This window comes from Pseudorca crassidens, chromosome 9 (assembly GCF_039906515.1).
Source record: "Pseudorca crassidens isolate mPseCra1 chromosome 9, mPseCra1.hap1, whole genome shotgun sequence".
Lineage (NCBI taxonomy): Eukaryota > Metazoa > Chordata > Mammalia > Artiodactyla > Delphinidae > Pseudorca > Pseudorca crassidens.
Window position 1 is genome coordinate 19,329,651 of NC_090304.1, and position 20,068 is coordinate 19,349,718.

Consider the following 20,068-nt stretch of genomic DNA (forward strand, 5'->3'; position numbering starts at 1 on the left):
CTGTGCCAGATCCTTTTGAAACAATTTCTCACTTAATCCCCAAAACAGCAGAGAGAGGAGGCTTCTCTCATTACCCTATTTTACATGCAGACCTAGAGTAGTAAATTTCTTTTTGAAGAGATGCATATGAACATGTAATTAAGGATTTGGTGTTACTATTGAGACGTTGGGTGGATGGATGAAATCCAGAAACCTGGTTCTTAGTTCCTGAACACCTTATATCTTATTTCCTTCACTTCTACACTATGAAATTTGAACTAATTGATTAGTGAGGCCTCTTCCAGCCCCACATTCTGTGAGTCTGTGTAATGATATGATTCACTTTGTTCTGATCGACAAACTCTCTGCTTGGTTCTTCTCTTTACAACCACCCACTACAGCGCTTCTTCACATTTGATGCCTCTGCACCTGCAGGCAGCCCCACCTAGCTCACTTCTCTGTACTCACATGCATACAAAGTGAGCATCCTGATATACACATACTTATTTGAAACATGCTAAATACCAGGCAGAAAACTCAGGCTAGAAGATGGAAAAAGCAGCATTTTGTTCTCCTGAACACAGAAATGAAATACAAAAACCATAGTCCTGGAGAGAAATCAGACAAGACCTTCATATGTCAAAAGAAAAAATATCAACCAATGCATTCAGAGGCTCAGATAATAAAGGACTGAGAGAACCTATTGAAATTGAATGTCTACTGGCCTAGATGTAGCCAACAAGCTCTGTAGGGCCAGGGTATATAGCATAGTAAGGACTATAGGCTCTGGGATCACACAAACCTGCTAACTTCACCACTTATTATCTCTTTTTGAGCAGTTGACTCATGCCTCAGTTTCTTCACCTAGAAAACAAGAATCATAATTCAAAATTTTAATAGGGTAGTTATAAGGCTTAATCTGTAAAATAATGTAGAGAGTTTATTCCAGCACTGGTTATGTAATACAGGCTTAAATTAATCTCCATTACTTACTAACAACAACAAAAAATGTTCATGGGTCAGTTTTAAAATTATCTTTGTAAACAGTAATTGTAGTTATCACTCAATTCTCAATTTTAGGAATTGTTATTGTTTTTGCAGGGCAATGATATACGAAATAACAATTAGATATGAATACTTCACCCAGAAATATTTTTCCCTTGGAAGATATCTGACAGGGAGAAAAAGTCATGATATAATGTCAAATTCTGTAAGCTGTCTTACAAATAGCCTCTAGTCCTGCAGTTTCTACAGAATTCCAACGTCTTCCTCTCAACATTATCATAGCAGGAAGATAGACAGCTGAGCCACTGGCCCCAAAGGGTTTTGAATCCTGTGAATTAAAAATCCAATTTTACTAAAGTCCATGAGATACATAGTTGATTTATTCAATAGAAAAACCTGAAATTGATTACAGTCAATCTAGTATTATTTACCTACAAGTAACTAATTGCCCAGCAGAGATAGAAGCCAGTAACTGAGTACCTAGAATAAATTTACAAAAATTCAAGATTTATCTAAACATGAGGACTTTGCTACCATAAATTCCTCCTGACAATTCTACCTATATCACACCACATCCTCAGAAGGCAAATTATCACAGAATTTGAAAGCTGGAAGGGGACTTGGAGGAAATTCTGCACAAAGCTCTTAATTTTATATGTGGAGAGATTAAGACATGGAGAAGTTTAGATACTTGTCCAAAATTGCCTACCTAATTATGGTAGGGTTATGAATTGAATCTAGTTCTGATTCTTAGCCCAATGCCCGTATTTACTTATTTTCTTTATTGCTATATCAAACTGAGAAATATGTTCATTCCAGTGTATGTTTTCTAGCTTTTTTAATGTCCATTTGGCTATTAGGGTTAGAATAAACTGATAATTATCTCTATTGTTTTCAACTTATGACAGAGGGATGAGGTAAAAGTAAGAAGTCTCCCAAGCTTCTCCAATGAAGTGTGTATGACACATGACATACTTCAGTAATGCAATGCACTGACTATTGACAAAGGAAGGAAAGATCAGCAAATTTAGAAATGAGTAAACTACAGTAAATATCTGTATCTCTATCTTTGCATCTATGTCAATGTTTATATCTATGTCTGTCTATCTCTATTAGAAAAATGAATGACTAAATTCTGTTGGGGGAGCATGACAGGCTGGAATACCTAACATTAAATTTGTTCTCAATTGTATAGTATGATTTAAAAATATGATATTTGTGTTATCTTCCTCCAGGTATAAAAGAAACGTTATCTACAGAAATCCAGAACACTTCTCTAACCTCTTTGGATTTTCTCGGGAAGATTGAGACATTTTGATAAGGTAAGTAAGTTCCAAGTACCACTAACCTGTTTTCTTGTGGCTTCCATTCTAGCTTACAAAGTTCAGAACAAAAGTGATGTTCCATAAGTCAAAAGAGTAGACAAATGGAAAGCCAGATTCCACTTTTTATAGATGATGCAGTTAATATCTGAAAATGTTGTTTCAGCATGTAAGCTTCCTAACATTTAACTCCAGCACTAGATAGATTTACCCATCCAGTCCCAGGAAGTGCTAGGCAACTGCAGGCTCTCTCGACATGGCAGGCTGCCTCGTAAAATTTCCAGTGTAGATACCAGGTGTGAATTCTTCTTCCTGTAAATACCCAGCCCTAAAGCTGCAAGTGAAGAGAATGGGTTAAACTATAACCGACAAAGTTTTGCTCTCCAGTTCACCAATCACATAAGCAACTCTAATGACCAAGGAAAGGAGAGAGTAAGGCAAGTACAGAGAAGCCAGAATAGCTAATATAATGGAATTTTTTTCCAATGGAGAAATAAAATAGAGATAGGGAATAAGTGTTCTTCCCAAATACCATTGAAGAATAGGAGAGTCCTGCCAAGAAGAGGAAGTTTGCATGAGGATTTTGTTAACCTGGTAGCACACTAAGAGAACCCCTCCTGAGTGATGGAGGCAGCCACAGCACTGTGATTTCTCCTGCTTAAAGAAGCAAGCCAGATTCTAAGCAGAATTTTTGCCAACTGCCTGTTAGACATCATGTATTATTAGAATCACAATGGGCATGTTGTCTGTATTGTCACAGGACATATGGCTATATGATAGACGGCTGGCATTTGTGGTTTTTACTGTTTTTAAAAAGCCCATTACATATAGTAATTTTTAATTTTTCAGGCATACTATTAAATTATTCTGTAAAGAGGGTGTGGAGGGAACAGTTTATCCAGGTAAGTGAGCTTAGCTGACTTTTTAGTGGACTTGTCTCAATGGGAATGTAATTGTAATTTAATATATCATCTGTGTCTCCTGGATTTATTTGTTGGTAAACATAAAACCAAGGAAAGGAAACTTATTGAAAGTATAGAAAAACAACCATAAGCTTGAAGAAAAGTAAAATAATAGACTTGGTCTAGGGCTATGAACCAAGCCAAGCATCTGTAGAAGGTCTTGGTAGCAGCACCCACTTAATAGTTTCAACTGGTTGGTGCCTCTAGAATAAATGAACCATGTTCCCTTTCATATTGATATTTCTTCATCTGAGATTCAAGATCATGCAAGAAAAAGTTTTATTTTGGCCATGCAATTTGGTCAGATTTTGGTGGTTTGCCCTCCCCTTGGTTATACTGGAGTAGCAAAAGAAAACATACAATGGATTGGAAAGTTTTATCTTCTATAATGGAACAGCAGTCATCTGGATTTGCCACTCCACCACGAATACATATCATGGAGAATAATTAATCATCAAAAATGAGATAGGGCTAGCATCAGGATGAAGGAGTCTATATTTAATATTTAATCCACAGCACCTTGTAGCATAAAGGGTGTATCACCTATTAACATGGGTGATCTACAAAAATGTATGTACTACAGTGACATTTAGAAAGTTAATTATTGGCAAATGTCTCTTGGGTATATCCTTAAAGAATGTCAAGGAACTACTAGATTGATCAACCTTTTAACTTTGACACTCAAAAGTTGTATTTCTGCAAGGTTTATGTAAGCTTGAAAGTATGAAATCAGCTAGTCCCCCAAAATGAAAAATCTTTTGCTGAAAGAGAGAAAAGGACCAGTAAGGATATAAAAAGACTGGAAATTCACTGGGGGAGCCAAACCTAAAAATCTTTCATAAAGCAAAAACCTTAACGAGGGGAGGGATAAAGTGGTTCTAGGTTAGTAGGGCTTCCTGCTCCAGAAAGAAACAAATGCAAATCCTAATTTAGAAACCTCATTTAAGACCTCAGGATTCCTCCAGATGAAGTTCAACCAAAGATGTGCTCACTGTTGATATTTAGTAAAAATAAATAAATCTTTTGAAAAAAATGATTGAATGAATAATTAGATTAATTTTAAATATATTAGACAATTTTCCAAAATATACATGTTTAACCATCTGTTTTTAAATGAATCCATATCAGTTTTCTCCCCCTTTTCCATATCCTCAAAGCCTTTATAACATTATTCTTTTAGCATAGCATTAGGAAACCAAAATGAAAAAACATTAAAAAAACACAGGTAACTTAAGAGAAAGCTATTATCCATCCCTGATAGATCTTTCCTAAAGAATTTACCTCAGAAGTTCAAGGCTATCTGGTTCCTGTGCACCAATAAATCACAGCATAATAAAATCAAATCATAGTGGGAGCATTCTAATTTTAATTTTTTCTTGAGATTTATGAAGTATCTAATCATATTTTGAATCAGTTAGTAAAATGAATGGATAGCAGGTTCTGTAGGAATGTTTGGATATTCAGGGAAATTTTCCAACAACCTTCTGCAAAAACATATTAAAATCTTAGGGGAGGTCAGAGAATACAACCATTCCTCTGATTAACTATCACAGCTCTTCCCTATCTATTGTATATAAACTCTGGCATGCAGATTTTTGTCCCATTTGGAAATGTTATCCTAATAGGAATTGGCCTACCAGCACTTATTTCGGACTTCTCCTTGCTAATAGAGGGACTGAGAATTACTGTCTTCTGGAAGGTGGTCAAACAAACAGTGCAACAGATTGGAACAAGTAAGGTTCCAAATAGCCTTGTCAGGTTTGTGATTCATATACAAAAAGTAGACATCTACATGGTAAATTGCAGTGGCTGTTTCTTGATGATTGACATTTTTATTTAGGAACAAATAGAGTTCCACTTATTCCTGGAAACCTATCTATAAATTAGATCCCCCAATGTCTAAAATGAGATATGTAATTTGAAGTGAAACAATATTATTGCCCCAATCTAAAGAGAACTAAAAGGATATTTGCTATTATCACATCCATGGGAATTTTTTGATAACAAATACATAGCTTTTTCCAGTCTGGCTTGTCTCTGAAATGTGGCAGTATTGGTAGTGGCTGAAATAGTTATTAGAGCTGATTCATAGAGTTCATGGTAATAGAAAAAGCATGCCCACATTCCCATGACTCAGGCCCTTGTTAACAAATATTTACGCCATAAATCTGGTGTAGCCTTATTCAGGGAGATCTCAAGCCCTATGGGATGCCTCCTCCTAGATCTTTACATTAAAAACTGAATTAAAACACTCAGTAGTGACAAGAGTATAGAGAATTAGTGTTTTTATAAATGGATGTTGAGAGTGTAACTTGATAAAACTTTCTGGAGACTAACATGGCATGTTATCAAAAGTCTTTAAAATGTGCCTGCCTCTGACCTAACATTTTCTTTTCTAAGATTTATCTTAAAGAAATCAGTAAACAAATGAATATAGATATATGTACACGCATAAGCACTGGAGCATTGTAAACAGTTGCAATATATTAGAAACAACCTAAATACCTGAAAACAAAAGATTTCTTATAATACGGCCTGTTGATATAATAAAACACTATGCAGTCATTAGTAATGAAGTTGATACTCTGAATATATAGACATGAGAATATGTTCACAATACATTATTAATTTAAAAAATCTGATTACAGTAATTTATGCAAATATGATATCAATAATTATATGTTACATATATATTATGTATTTTATATGTATAGAAAAAAATCTGAATAATAAGGTTATGGCTTATTCTTTTTGTATATTCTTTTTTTAATAGAAATAAATAGGCATGTAAGTATATAACTTGAGAGGAAAAAAATAAATTGCAAACTAAGGGAAAAGTTCTTCAAAGGGTAAGAGAAGACCCTCTACCTCCATGAAAAGATATATACACATACTACCTCTTTATAATCCATATTGTTTTCACTCTAGAAGGAGGCCTTGAAAGGAGGTGGATCTGTGGACCTATCGTGTTTTCCTGGGAATGGGGCTGAGCTGCGACTCCAATTGTCCTAGTTTATAAGTGATGACATCTCTTGCCTGTTGCTGTAAGTCATAGAATTGAGGGGCTATGGCCACTAGCAATAGGGTAACAAGCATGGGGGAGGGGAACTTCAAACAAAACCAGTTGGTCATTTACAAATAGGACTAAAGAACAAGAATGTGAGATATAATTCCCAGGGCTGGGATTGAAAAGAGACATTGAGGATGATTGAAAGGGGAAGGCAATAATATATGCGCTGCTCAGTAACAGGGTAAAGCCAAGATTACTTCTGGTGTGGTACATATTTGGTTCTCAGTGAAAAGAGTACCTGAGTGGCAGTGACGAAAATGTCAGATTCACAACCCTGAAAGCCTGTAAAGTGCAAAAGAAAGGGTGCCTGCTCAGGAAGGTGCCAACGTGTTGCTTGGGAGAACCTGAGCTCTTGTATAACCACTATCAAATCTTCGGAAGCAACTAAATTCTCAAGTAAATGCCCTTCAAGCTAAGCCCCCTTTTCTTTCATCCAAATTGCTGACACTGCCCCTTCTAGAATATTGCAATGTCCACTAAAAAAATGAACAATCTAAAAATTGAGAGTTATATTTTTATTCCAGGAACTTACTGAGGACTACAGCCCAGGAACCAGCCTCTCCGATAGCTCTGAGGAACTCTTCCAAAGAGGTAAGGGAGAAGCCAGGATATATAGGAGATTTTGCTGAAAAAACAAAACCAAAAAACATGTAGTTGTTCATCCAGAGATTACTGTTAATCACAAAAAACAGACATCTCAAGTTAATAATTTTAGTGTTTTTCTACGTATAGGAAGATCCGAGAGTCTGGGCTCATCAAAATTATTCCTTTCATATGCATTTTAACTATCCAGGGCCAGTATTGTGTTTTTCTCCATCCTGAATTCCTCTCAGCGTTCACCACTGGGGGGAGTTGCAGTGGCTGATGGCTTGATGGAGGGCAACATACAATGTTTACTGAAATGGCAGGCAACATTTTTTGTCAATGAGAACCACCACCATACCACATTCATGGAGTAGCTAGTAACCCTGAGGTAAAGAAAGGGTCCTTTGCATTTAAGGCTAAGACGGGAGCAGCCCAGTAGATCCAAGTTCCCTGGAAATCGCTTTCCACTTAGCATTCTTGGGTGGAACTGTGTTGGTGCCATGAAAGGTTAGGAATTTCTCTGTTAAGAGATCTTGAATGGTAACCTCTTATCTTACCATTACTATTGTCATAAAAATAATGGCTGGTAACAGTAATGGAGGAAGGACTTCCTATGCATATTACTGGAACTAAGCCTCTTCGCAGGAATTATCTCAATGAATCCTCAAGCACCCTTTCAACCTTCATGTCAGAGATAAAGACACCGAGGGGAAGAGAAGTAACTGTTCAAGGTCATTCAGGTAGAAAGGAGGTGGATGTGGGATTACAATCTAGGCAGTATGATTCAAATCTTCTTAAGCTTCTGTAGGGCAGAACACATTATAATGTTTATTTCTGATGACAGTTGTTCGAAGTAACAGTAATCATTAACAAAGTCTGACATCAGATATAACAAAGCAAGAGGCCCACAGGACTCTGACGTTGGATTTTTCAGATTTTTTTTTTAATAACAAAAGAGGGGAATTGGTGGGTTAGAACCCCATGACTCATCTTGAGTTTTCTTCTTTTGCCCTAACCTAAGGCATACATCTATGATAAATAACAAGATATGAAAGACTTCCATAGCTTTAAAGGAAAGATGTCCAAAGCATATAGCATCGTATGGTACTATCATACCTGAAGGGGGAAAAGCACACTCTAAGGATAGAGTATTTAGTTAAGTGGGAACCATTTGGAAAACAGAGGTGAAATGAAAATTGCCTGCTAATTTTGTGCTAATAATCTCAGCTGTTCCACGCACATTTCAGCTAAGAATGCTTAAAAATAAAATACCTGAGAAGGCAAACTATTTGCAGTTACATTTGTATGTGATCTTATTTTCTCTGTGTGTGAGACAGCCTTCAAGGCTGTCACTGTCATCATGGAGCATTCACTCGCTCGTTCAATAAATGTTTATTGAACATGTGTATCATGCTGTGGAGCTAGGCACTGGGGTGACCCAGTGATTTTATATTCTCTCTTGTGGAGTGAAGCAAGGACAGAACCGAGGAGCTTAATATCTTAATAGTGTGTGGTAGAGATGAGAAGAACAGATGCACATTAACATAAAGATATATGCGCTTGCCCACATATGCTTTCTTGCCACACTGCAGGAGAGAAATATCAATCACACTGAAGATATTAACAGAATGTCTGGGTGGCTTCCGCCTCAGTTGCGGAAGATTTCGTGGATGAGCTGAGTTTTGAAAAGTTTTGGAAAAAATGACAGTATAAAGTACGGTGGCACAGAATATGGAGACATATTCTGTTTTGGCAGAGATAAGGACACAAAGGATCTGAAGAATCCTCAATGTCTTCAAGGAGCGTAATTTGAATTAGGAGATAGCTCAGGTGAACTGGTTAGTGGAGGTTGAAATAGCAGAATTGATGTGTATGTTTTTTGGAATATTTTTAAGTGGAGTCTAAAGACAAGGCAAAACAAGACACCCTCTCCATATCCTTTCTGTAGAATCTAAAGCCTTTGCATGTGAGATGATACGTAATTATTACCCTTAATTCTAGCAAAGAAAAAAAATAAAAGTAAACCAAAATCCTTTTCAAAGGCTTTGGCTTTAAATCAAGCTGGGGTAAAGCCCCAGCTTTGCAAATTACTTTTTAAACTTAAAAAAGTTACTTGCTTCTCTTGCCTTCAGATCCTCTATACAGAAGGGTTATTGGGAATCAGTGAATGTAAAGAAATTAGCATACTGTCAGACACATAATACATGCTCATTAAACTTAAGCTAGGTTATTATCAATAATACCTCTTTACCATTTCATTAAAATATAGCACACACTGATTGATGCACAATAATATGCAATTTGGTTTTTGCTTTAAAAATAGGTTTATTGAAATATCACGATATCCTGCAAATTGTGGCAAGCAGTGTGGTACAATATGAATAGAATAGAGTCCTACTACAAGGACATTGGTGTCTATTGGAACATTTTTAACTAACTGCAATGAATAGTTGGGGGTGGTGATTTGTTCTGATTTGGTCTTTACTTATCTATCAATTCCTAAGAAATTCAGGGCTCTCTGAAGCATTTTTTGATTATCAGAAAACAATTTCAAAATGCCTCTAGAACGCTGTACTGTTGAAGCATTTTTGTACTTTAAAAAATATGTTCTGGTTAATAAAATACTTTTACCTTTATAAGATATGATGCTCACAAGGGGCCTGGGAGGTAAGCCCAGGGCTAGAGGGGATGAATGGAGGGGTGGGAAGATGACTGGAGGAAACTGACATTTCAAGGATTGAAATGACTTGACAGAACCAGGGAGTAAGAAAGCAGGAATTTCTTCTTTATGTTGCCTCTGCATAGAATGAGTGAGTCACCTGTTATTCCTTGGACTCCAGGCTGTGCCAGCCCTGAGGAAGTGAGTGAGTCTCTGGCATGTGTTTGTGAAATGTTCAGTTTTCTTCTTTAACCACTCTTTCTTTTCTCTAGTCAAATATAATTCCCTGCTGCTCCTGGGCTTCTGGACAGCTACTAAGATCACATCTCTGCTCCTTCCTTTTCCTTCCCCTTTGATCAAAAACACTTTATTCTGCAATAATAATAACTGGAATAAAATGTGTTATATCCACACAATGGAAAATTATTTGGCAATCAACAGGAATGAAATTCTGGTATATCCTATGACATGGATGAAACTTGAAAACACTATGTTGAATGAAAGAAACCAGACACAAAAGATGACATATGGTATGATTCCATTTATATGAAATGTTGAATATGAATATGAATATGATATAGATATAGTTCAATAGCAATTTGAATACAGATTAAGCAAGTCTATAGAAATAGAAAGCCGATTAGTGGTTGCCAAAGGCAGGTGAGAAGGATGGGGCATGACCACTAATGGGTAGGGAGGTTTTTTCTGAGATGACTGAATGTTCTAAAATGAGACTGTAGTATGGTGGCACCACTGTAAATGTACTAAAAATCATGAATTGTCCGTTTAAATGAGTGAATTGCATGGTATATGGATTGTACCTCAATACAACTGTTAAAAAATAATAATAACAGGAATGGCCAAAATTATTGTAACCATGTCATGTTTGCATGGGATAAATATTTTGCATATATTAAGTTTGCATATCTATTTAACCCTCAGAACAACCCTCTGAAGCTGGTATTATTTTTATTTCCATTTTCTAATGTGAACAAACTGAGAAAAATTAATCATCCAAGGTCACACAGCTAGTAAATGGCAAAGGTAGGATTTGAACTTGGGAAGTCTGGCTTCAGAACTCTGCTCTTAACTACCTTGAAATACCTTCACATGCAATTGACAGTCTTCCTCTATCTTTATATTCTCTATTATCCGGCCACATGGGAGTACTTACTGTGCCCAGATCTCCCCCGTGCCCTTCCTTGCAATTATTCATATGCTTTCTCCCTTCCCATTCATTTTTTCTCCACAACTTTGAGGTATAACTCATATATAATAAATTGGACATATTTGAAGTGTACAATATCATATGTTTGGATATATATAAACACTGCCAAACAGTCTCCACAGACTCTTGATCTTGGTCTCCACAATCAAGATAATCAAGATAATAAACTTATCTATCACCCCCAAAAGTTTCCTTATGATCCCATGTCCCCCTTCTATTCTGACCCTCCTCCCCCAACTCATTCCCAAGATACTCTTGATCTTTTTCTGTCATTACAGATTCACTTTTGTTTGCTGGAGTTTTATGTAAAAGGAATCATATAGTATATAATTCTTTTCATCCAGATTCTTTTCATAATTATTCTCATATTTATTCATGCCATTTCATTTCTCAAAAGTGTAGTGGTCCTTATTGCTGAGTAATATTCCATTAACTATGTATACTGCAGTTGGCTTATTCATTCAGGTTTTGACGTACATTTGGATTGTTTCCAGCTTTTAGCTATTGCAATTAAAGATGCTATGAACGTTGGTACACAGATCTTTGTATGGACATATGCTTTCATTTCCTTTGCATAAATACTCAGTAGAATGGCTGTATCGTATAGTAAACTAAACTCTTCTAATATTTTACATTCCTACCAGCAATGACTGACAGTTCTAGACCCTCCACTTCCCTGCCAACACTTTTTGATCTTAGTCATTCTAATAGGTATATAGTGTTATCTCATTTTCATGGTGGTTTTAACTTGCATTTCCCTAGCCACTAATGATGTTGAGCATCTTTTAATATGCTTATTTGCATCATTCTTGTTACAGTTGTCTGTTTTCTTATTAGGTTTTGTGAGCTGTTTATGTATTCTGGTATGTCTTTTGTGAGATAATATGGTTTGGAAATATTTTCTTCCCGTCTGTAGCTTATCTTTCCTTTCTCTTAAAAATGTCTTTTCAAGAGCTGAAGCTTTTAACTTTGGTGAAGTCCTATTTATTATTTTTTTCTTTTATGGATCATGTGTATTATATTAAAATATTTTTGCCAAAATCAAGATCATGAAGATTTTTCGCCTATGTTTTCTTCTGCAAGCTTTATAATTTCACACTTCACAGTTAGGGCTATGAACAATTTTGAGTTAATTTTCACATGTGGCATGAGGTATGGACCAAAGTTCACAGTTTTGCATATGGATATCTAATTGTTGCAGTACTTCCTGCTTAATGACTATCCTTTCTCCATTGAACTATCTTTGTACCTTTATCAAAACATTCCTCCTTATTTTTGCCTATCAAAATCAAACTTATCCTTCAAGGTCAAGTTTCGATGCCTCACTCTCTAGAAAACCACCCCAAAGTCTCCTACTTACTACACTTTGCATTCATTCATAGTCGAATTTAAAAAAATTCATATATTAATAGTGATTATATCCAGTTGTGGGGTTTGGGATGATTCGTTATTTTGGCTAAGCACTTTGTCAGTACTATCTGAATTTTCTACCATTAGCACTTATACTTCATAGAGAAAAATAACTTGATTTTATATATTTATAGTATATTCCTTGTGACACACTTTTAAGTAGTTATTTTTTCCATTTTGGGCAAATAAAATCCAATCTACCTGATATATATAAATATATATATACATATATATATATGTATATATACACACATACACACATACATTCTATTTGCTCGTGTAACCAAAAAATTCTCAGAACGGAGTAGCTTTAGGCATGGATAGATCTAGATACTCAATAACTAGTATGTGCAGTCTATCACTGCTAATCTCATAGCTCTGTTCTCATCACTGCTGGCATTTGTCTCAGGCAGCCTCTCCTATGTGGTGGCAAAGAATTCCCCAAACAGCTATAGGTTTACATTACTTTGGCAGCCTCAGTGGATCAAGTTCCTTCCATATTGTCCTTGTAAAACATTCTGTGGTTGGCATGCCTTGCGTCACCTGCCTTCTCACAACCAGTTCTGTTAATAGGTTGGCCAACTTATTTGTTACTACATGACTATATATTAGGTGGTCAACCCTGTCTGTCTGAGTGTCTGAACATTAAGTGCTGGAAAGAAAACTGAGAAGCTATATCAAAAGAATAACTAAAACATGGTAAAATGGCTAAAATAACCAATGCCTACTACTTTACCTTTTTATATCACCCAGACAATCTGGTTACATAGATATTGCCCAAATTTTAGAAATTTGGAAACTGAGGCGTAAGGATATAGTAGACTTAATCAAGTTCACTGTCATAGTTTCCTATGGCCGCTATACCAAAGTACCACAAACGTAGTGACTTAAAACAACACAAATGTATTATGTTTCTGGAGCTCAGAAATCAAAACCCAGCTCCAAGGGGATAAAATTAAGGTGTGAGCAGGGTTGCTTTTCTTTTAGAGGCTCCAAGTGAGTTTGTTTCCTGCCCTTCCCCAGCCTCCAGTGGCCTTGACATGCGGCCCCTTGTTCTTTATTCAAAGACAGCAGTGTGACGTCTTCAAATCCATTTCTCTCTAACCCTGACCCTCCTTACTTACTCTTATTGGAGCCCTCCTGGATAATCCAGGATAATCTCCTCATCTCAAAATCCTTGACTCAGTTATACCAGTGAGGTCTCACTTGCTACATAAGGCAACATATCCACAGGTTCTGGGGTTTAGGATGTAGAAATCCTTGGCGGGGGGGAGGATTATTCAACCTAATATAGTCACAGTGCTGTTAAGTGGTAATGTTGAGAGGTAATGTTGAATTCATGTTTTCCAAATTGAAGATCAGTGTCTTTTCTACTTTATCACAGATGTATCACATAACAGTGGCTGTGTATAAGCTTGTCTAGGTTTCAAATTCCTAGAGAGCAAGGAATTTCACCTACCATAACAAACTCTGTGTGTGTGTGTGTGTGTGTGTGTGTGTGTGTGCGCGCGCGCGCTCCTGTGGTGGACAGGGGGAGGGGGGGCTTTTTTCTAAGACAACAGGTAGAGGCAGAAAAAAAAGGTTCCATTTCACTTTCCACCTTGCATCATTCCACAGTGGCAGTTGCCTCCTTGGCCCTCCCTCTTGATTAATAAAGCAATAGTGTAAGTTTGTTTGTACCTCCTTTATTTGATAAATTCTGTTTCTAGCAAAAGAATACAGATTCCATCAGTAGGCAAATCACTTAATAGTTTTCAAATGACAACTATAATTCTTTCTCAACTGTCCCTACATGTGCGAAGAGAAGCAGAGAACCAAGGCGGTTGTATGAATAATTTAAACAATAAAACTCTATTGGCTCAATTATCTGATTATTTCAACAAGCATCTGGATACAATTTTAAGTTTTTCTTCTCTAACATTTTCTAGTTTACTTGAACATTTGGAGGCGTTGCCTTATAATAAATTATTTATTTCTTCTGTGCTCTAAATTCAATTTAACAAACATTTAATGAACAAATAATATATGACAGAAATCGTGCTCACTTCTATTGTGGCTAAAAAGGTAAAAAACAAAGAATCTCGTTCTCATGGAATTTTCAGTTCCAACAGGAGAATGATACAATTATACCAATGACTATAAAATTCGGCAGAATGATTGCGGTAGAAAAATAATGGTAAAAATGTTTAAAGGGAGAACTATAATTCAGTTGGGAAAAATTAGGTGAAATTTCTGGTAGAAGTATCCTGGAGCATGGTTAAGAGTTTGCAAGGCAGAAGTAGCATAAGAGAGTGTCGTCGGTGGAAAGAACCACAAAACAAGGAGGCAGGAAAACCTAGGACTAATCTTGGGAACCACAGGTCCTCTGGTTAAGCTGGGACATGGGGAATGTACAAGGATTCCCAAGAACTAAAAGACTTGAAGGGACCGTTTATGTCCAGCATCTAAAAGTATCTAATTTATTCATCCCAGCACCCTAGGAGTTTTCAATATGTTTGTATTGAGAAGATGTTTAGGCAATGTCTAGAGACACCTCCATTTCCAAAATGGGGGTGGGAGAGGGGGTGTGGGGGGAGGGAGAAGGCAGGGTGATACTGCCATCTAGTGGATAGAGGCCAGGAATGCTGCTAAACGTCCTACAAGGCATAGAGCATCCCCCCCAAAAAAACAAAGAATTATCTGGCCCCAAATGCCAAACGGCGCCACAGATAATAAATGCTGCAGTTACCTTATGAGGCTGTATTATTATTTCCTTATCTGACAAACTGAAGTATTTTGAGATTACACATCTTGCCTGAGATCATTAAATAGTAAATGGCAGACCAAGATTAGGGTCACAATATAGTGAGGAATGTGGACATAATCAAGAAGCTAATGAGAGTCTCTGAACATGGACATGTCAATCATTGGAGCTGTAGTTCAATGACAATGCATGTCCAGTGCTTAGCCCAGTGCCTGCCACATAATAAGCACTCAATAAATGTTCCCTGCTCCTTTAAATGACAGCTGGGGCTTTCAGTGATGCATCAGCTGTGAGGGGGCTCCATTGGAGGACAGAGAGACTGGGGACTAAAAGATAGTCTGGGACCAGGGCAGAGTGTTCGGAGTCTGAACTGGAGTGAAAACATGTGTTATGTGCAGGAAGAGACACATGCAAAAAAATGTTACCCATGGGGGAACTGGAGAGCCTGACAAATGAACGAATGTGTGGGTGTGTGTCAGGGGGAGTTTTGAAAGTGACTCTGGTTTTGAACATGAGAAACTAATTTTCACCTCACCACCATGAAGGGAAGAACTACCATGCTAGGAATGATTATACTCACTTAAGTCAGCCAAACTGAGACACAGAAAGGTAAGCAATTAGCTCAAGGTCAACCACATTTGAAGCTTTCTTTAGAAATATACGGAGAAGAAAAGCTTGACCTTTTTAAAGATACAATAACTAAATCTTCATAGGAGTGATAAGGACAAAATGACATTTTCTTTAATATGCTTCCAAAAACAGTTTTAACATTCATTTTGCTATGTATTTGTGTAGATGAAAGTAACTGTAGCCAGACATTGTGGCTGAATGAAATATGTAGAGATACCAAGGAAGAGTTCACCAGAGAGCATGGAGTGAGGTTCTGTATTTTTTTGTCACATGTGCTGCATTATTATGGGAGAGCCAAAAAAAAAAAAGAAACACTTGGCTGGCTAGGTAACAACATGTGGGAGAGAGGAGAGGACTCACAGTAACTGAGAGCTTTGTAAAATATACATATTAACAATAGCGAATATCACTAATACCTAATGAGTGCTCATGAGATGCCAGTACTGCGCTAACTATTCCTCATGCGTTATTTCACTTTAATCCTCATAAATGTATGAAATAGGTGGGACCAGTGATAGATGAGGTCTCCTGGACTTCAAGAGGTTAGTGACTTACCCAAGATCACACAGATAGGAAGTAGTGGAGCCAATATTCAAACCTCAGCTGTTGGACTCAAGTGCCCAAGCTTTTACCCACTATTATATATATGGCTAGAAGTTAGGAACATATATTCTTCCCTTTTTTTGTGTTTGACAGAATATATATATAAGACTGTGCATAGCTGTCATTCATTTAAGCCCTACCTAAGGGCAACCAAAAGAATAGTTGTTCAAGGGACAACAGGCCTCCCTCTAAAATCCCCACCTTTGCTCCTTATCAATGCTGTGCAGTTGGCTTCCAAATCTCACTTTTTACCATCTTAGCTCTTCTTTAAAAAGTGTGGATCCCGTATCTTCCCTGTGAATTCCATGAAGAGAGGATACAGCCATGAACAAGAAAGGCAGTGCCCCTACTCCCATGGACAGCCCATTTCAGCAGACGAAGACAACTCCACAAATGGAGACAATCAGATAAGTGTTCTACCCAAAATTAAAATATGGGGATGTGATAGACATTGGGCGGCTACCTCAGCTGCCTGGGAGGGATGGTCTCTCTCAGAAGATCCAAAAGATCAGTGTCTGCAAAGAACAGAGAGAACATGTTCTAGGCGGAGGGAACAACTAGTGCCAAGACCCTATTGTCCACACAGAAAGAAGCTAAGGTGTGGGAGCGAGCAATGAAGGAAGATAAAGTTGAAGAAAGGCTGAGAGGGGGTTGAAGCTAAGAAAAGTAATATTTTCTAAGCCAATAAAAGGAATTTTAATTTTAGTCCTCATACAATGAGATACCTTTTGAGCAGATCTCATCATCTTTTACCAGGGACAAACGTCCAAAAGTTTAGCTTTTGGGGTCGAGAAGAAGTTAAAGATACCAAGAAAAACTAATTTTACCTTGACTTTATCAGTTAATATTTCATATGAATGAGAGGGCGAGAGAGCCCCACACTCTCTCAGCACCTTAATTTATACCTGAAAGGTGTGTTTTTGACACTTCAATCAATCAGTGGGTACCATCAATCTGCATATTGTGTTACAAGAAACTGCCTTTCTTCTCGATTTTTCCTTTCCTTTTGTTCTCAGGAAATTAATTCATGTCATTTCCATTTGAAATCCTGTGGCATTTGACTGCACAGGCACTTAAAGGCACCCTTCTATGACTTGAAGCTTAGTTTAATGGCATTGCTTGTCAGCAGCACATCAAGAGAAAAGAGTCTGGACTGCCAGGCCCCTCGGGCCGCTGAAGTTACATACGGAAGACGGTTTGACACAGGTCTGTAGGTCTGTATGTGGTGGGCGCCAAAAGAGTCGACGGTAGTGAGTGATACCAGCAATTTGGTTCTTAACGTTTTTCCCATGCCGTATTTTGCTGTAAAAGGAATATTCGAGCAAGGATTTGTAAGATGTCATCAATTTCACTTTAGAATTTGGCTTTCTAAAAAGGCTGGAAACTTAGGGAGCATTTTCTGCAGTACTAGTCTGAGACACCTGATTTGTTTTACAAAAGGTTGAATAACGTCGAACACACCATTCTGTGGACCTACATGAAAGCGCTTCTCCAGGCAGACGTATTCTGATTCTGCTAAAAGCATAAAATTTAAGAGACCAAAGTGCCCTTAAAGGTCATCAGTCTAGCAAGTCCTAGACTTTAACACCTTTCATGTCATTAAAATGAATAAATATACAGTGGCTCAACAAATGTTTCCCACTTTGGATTTTGCCAAATATTTACCTTTTAAAATGTTACTAAATACAAATAAGAAAGGAAGTTATAGCTGTAAAAATATAGGACAGGGCTTCCCTGGTGGCGCAGTGGTTGAGAGTCCGCCTGCCGATGCAGGGGACACGGGTTCGTGCCCCGGTCCGGGAGGATCCCACATGCCGCGGAGCGGCTGGGCCCGTGAGCCATGGCCGCTGAGCCTGTGCGTCCGGAGCCTGTGCTCCGCAACGGAAGAAGCCACAACAGTGAGAGGCCCATGTACCGCAAAAAAATTATATATATATATATATATATATATATATATATATATATATATATATATATATAGGACAGAATTCATCACCAACTGAAGATTTTTGCTTGAAATTCAACTAATTCATAGGATAAACCCAGTGCATTGCCTTTACCCTTCTCATTTTGCTATAGTGGACTAGTGGAAATTTAATCCGGGACAATGTTTGGAAATTGCTTATCTAATCTGTCCCTGCCTTAAGGACCCAGACACAACTTAGAGCCTAGGCTTGAACAACTCCAATGACAATCTTATTTGGCAGCCCATTCCCAGTTCAGAAAGCTTTATTTTCAGGAAGTGCTTTATTATATTGAATGGGAATTATGTATAACCTCCAAGTCTAATGTCACACATGTACACACACATGCACATATGCACAAATAGTAAGCATGCAAATTGCTAAAATTTTGCAGGTTTTAACACTTGGCGTTTTTTATACCCAGCTCCTCTCCCACCCCAAAGCTGCTGCCTTGTTTGGATCCTCACAACCTCCCTTAGTTTCCTAATTGCTCTCCTGTGTCCAGGTTGTTCCTCTTCTGCAATTGACTTGCATAATGTCCTTTGGAATGTCTTTTGAAATTTCCAGACTTATCATGTTACCCCTTCACTTAATACCCCTCAGTGAAAAATGATGATGCTATTTGGACCATCTTCTTCAAAAAAGGAATCCTTGACTGGGCTGCTCTATGCAAGTTCATTTCCTGGCACTCCATCTCCTTCCCTGACACACTTTCTCCTTAAACTCCAGCCCCTAAAGTATTTGCCGTTCTTCTAAAGTACAAACAATGAATGTTTGTCAAATTCAAACTCAGGTCTATATGATTCCAAACTTACTGCTCTGGGCCCTATTCCATGTTCTTTCCTTGGATCAAGCATATCCTTTTTCTGAATATACATGAATCCTTTCTAAAAATGTAACCATCTCTGGGAAATAATGAAAAGTTTCCTAATACTTTTTCTGTATATACAGAACCTACCAAATTTGGTACTCGATAAAATTTTGTTAAATAAATGAAAGGATTGGATTAGGTTGAACTAAATTGTTAATTAGCACCTATATGCAATTTTTTTTATTTAGGATCTTGCTTACTGCAGAAGAAAAACACATAAGATGATAACATACTTTTGTCACTCTCTAACCCTAGAGGTAAAAGAAACAGAATTGAGAAGAGAAGTAAAGAAAATTCAGTGGCCTTTTAAATGTAGCCACTAAAATCAGTAAGAACAGTAAAAAAAAAAAAAAAATGGAGGCATCATTAATAAAAATTAAAGTAAGAAATTAAATTCTAACATAGCATACTATTTTTCAGTATTCTTGACTCATTTCTTCCAGTTTATTAAGATATAATTGACACATTACATTGTGTAAGTTTACGGTGTACAATATGATGATTTCAAAGATATATATATTGTGAAATGACTACCACAATAAAGTAACACCTCCATCACTCCGCATAATTCCATTTTCTTTGTGTGTGTATTGTGAGAACATTTAAAATCTACCCTCTTAGCAACTTTCAAGTAAATGATACATTATTGTTAACTACAGTCACCACACATTAGATCCCTGAAACAGTCATCTTATAACTGGAAGTTTTACCCTTTGACCAACATCTCCTCATTTCTCCTACCCTCAGATCCTGGCAACATCATTCTACTCTGTTTCTATGAGTCTAGCGTTTTTAGATTCTACTTATAAGTGAGATCATACAGCGTTTGTCTTTCTCTCTCTGACTTATTTCATTTTGCATAATGCCTTCGAGGTCCATCCATGTTGTCTCAGATTCTCTTTTCTCATAACCAAATAACATTCCATTACATATATATATGTATATTTTTTTTTCTTTATCCATTCATCTGTCAATGGACACTTAGATTGTTTCCACATCTTGGTTATGGTAAGTAACGCTACAATGAACATGAAGGT

General features: G+C 37.1%; 1 protein-coding gene across 12 annotated transcripts in view; it reads left to right on the top strand.

Annotated features, from left to right (window-relative positions):
- The window catches only part of LRRC4C (leucine rich repeat containing 4C), a 1,215,723-nt gene that overhangs the window by 1,026,557 nt on the left and 169,098 nt on the right, over positions 1-20,068 (top strand). For 10 of the 12 annotated variants that reach the window (XM_067749347.1, XM_067749351.1, XM_067749352.1 and 7 more), the window contains 3 exons: positions 2,220-2,306; positions 6,197-6,312; positions 6,863-6,929. The gene's annotated coding sequence lies outside the window, so the exon portion shown is untranslated. Of the gene's footprint in view, positions 1-2,219; positions 2,307-3,187; positions 3,209-6,196; positions 6,313-6,862; positions 6,930-9,854; positions 11,839-20,068 lie in introns of those variants that run through there. The other 2 variants (XR_010946072.1, XM_067749357.1) reach the window with 2 other exon arrangements.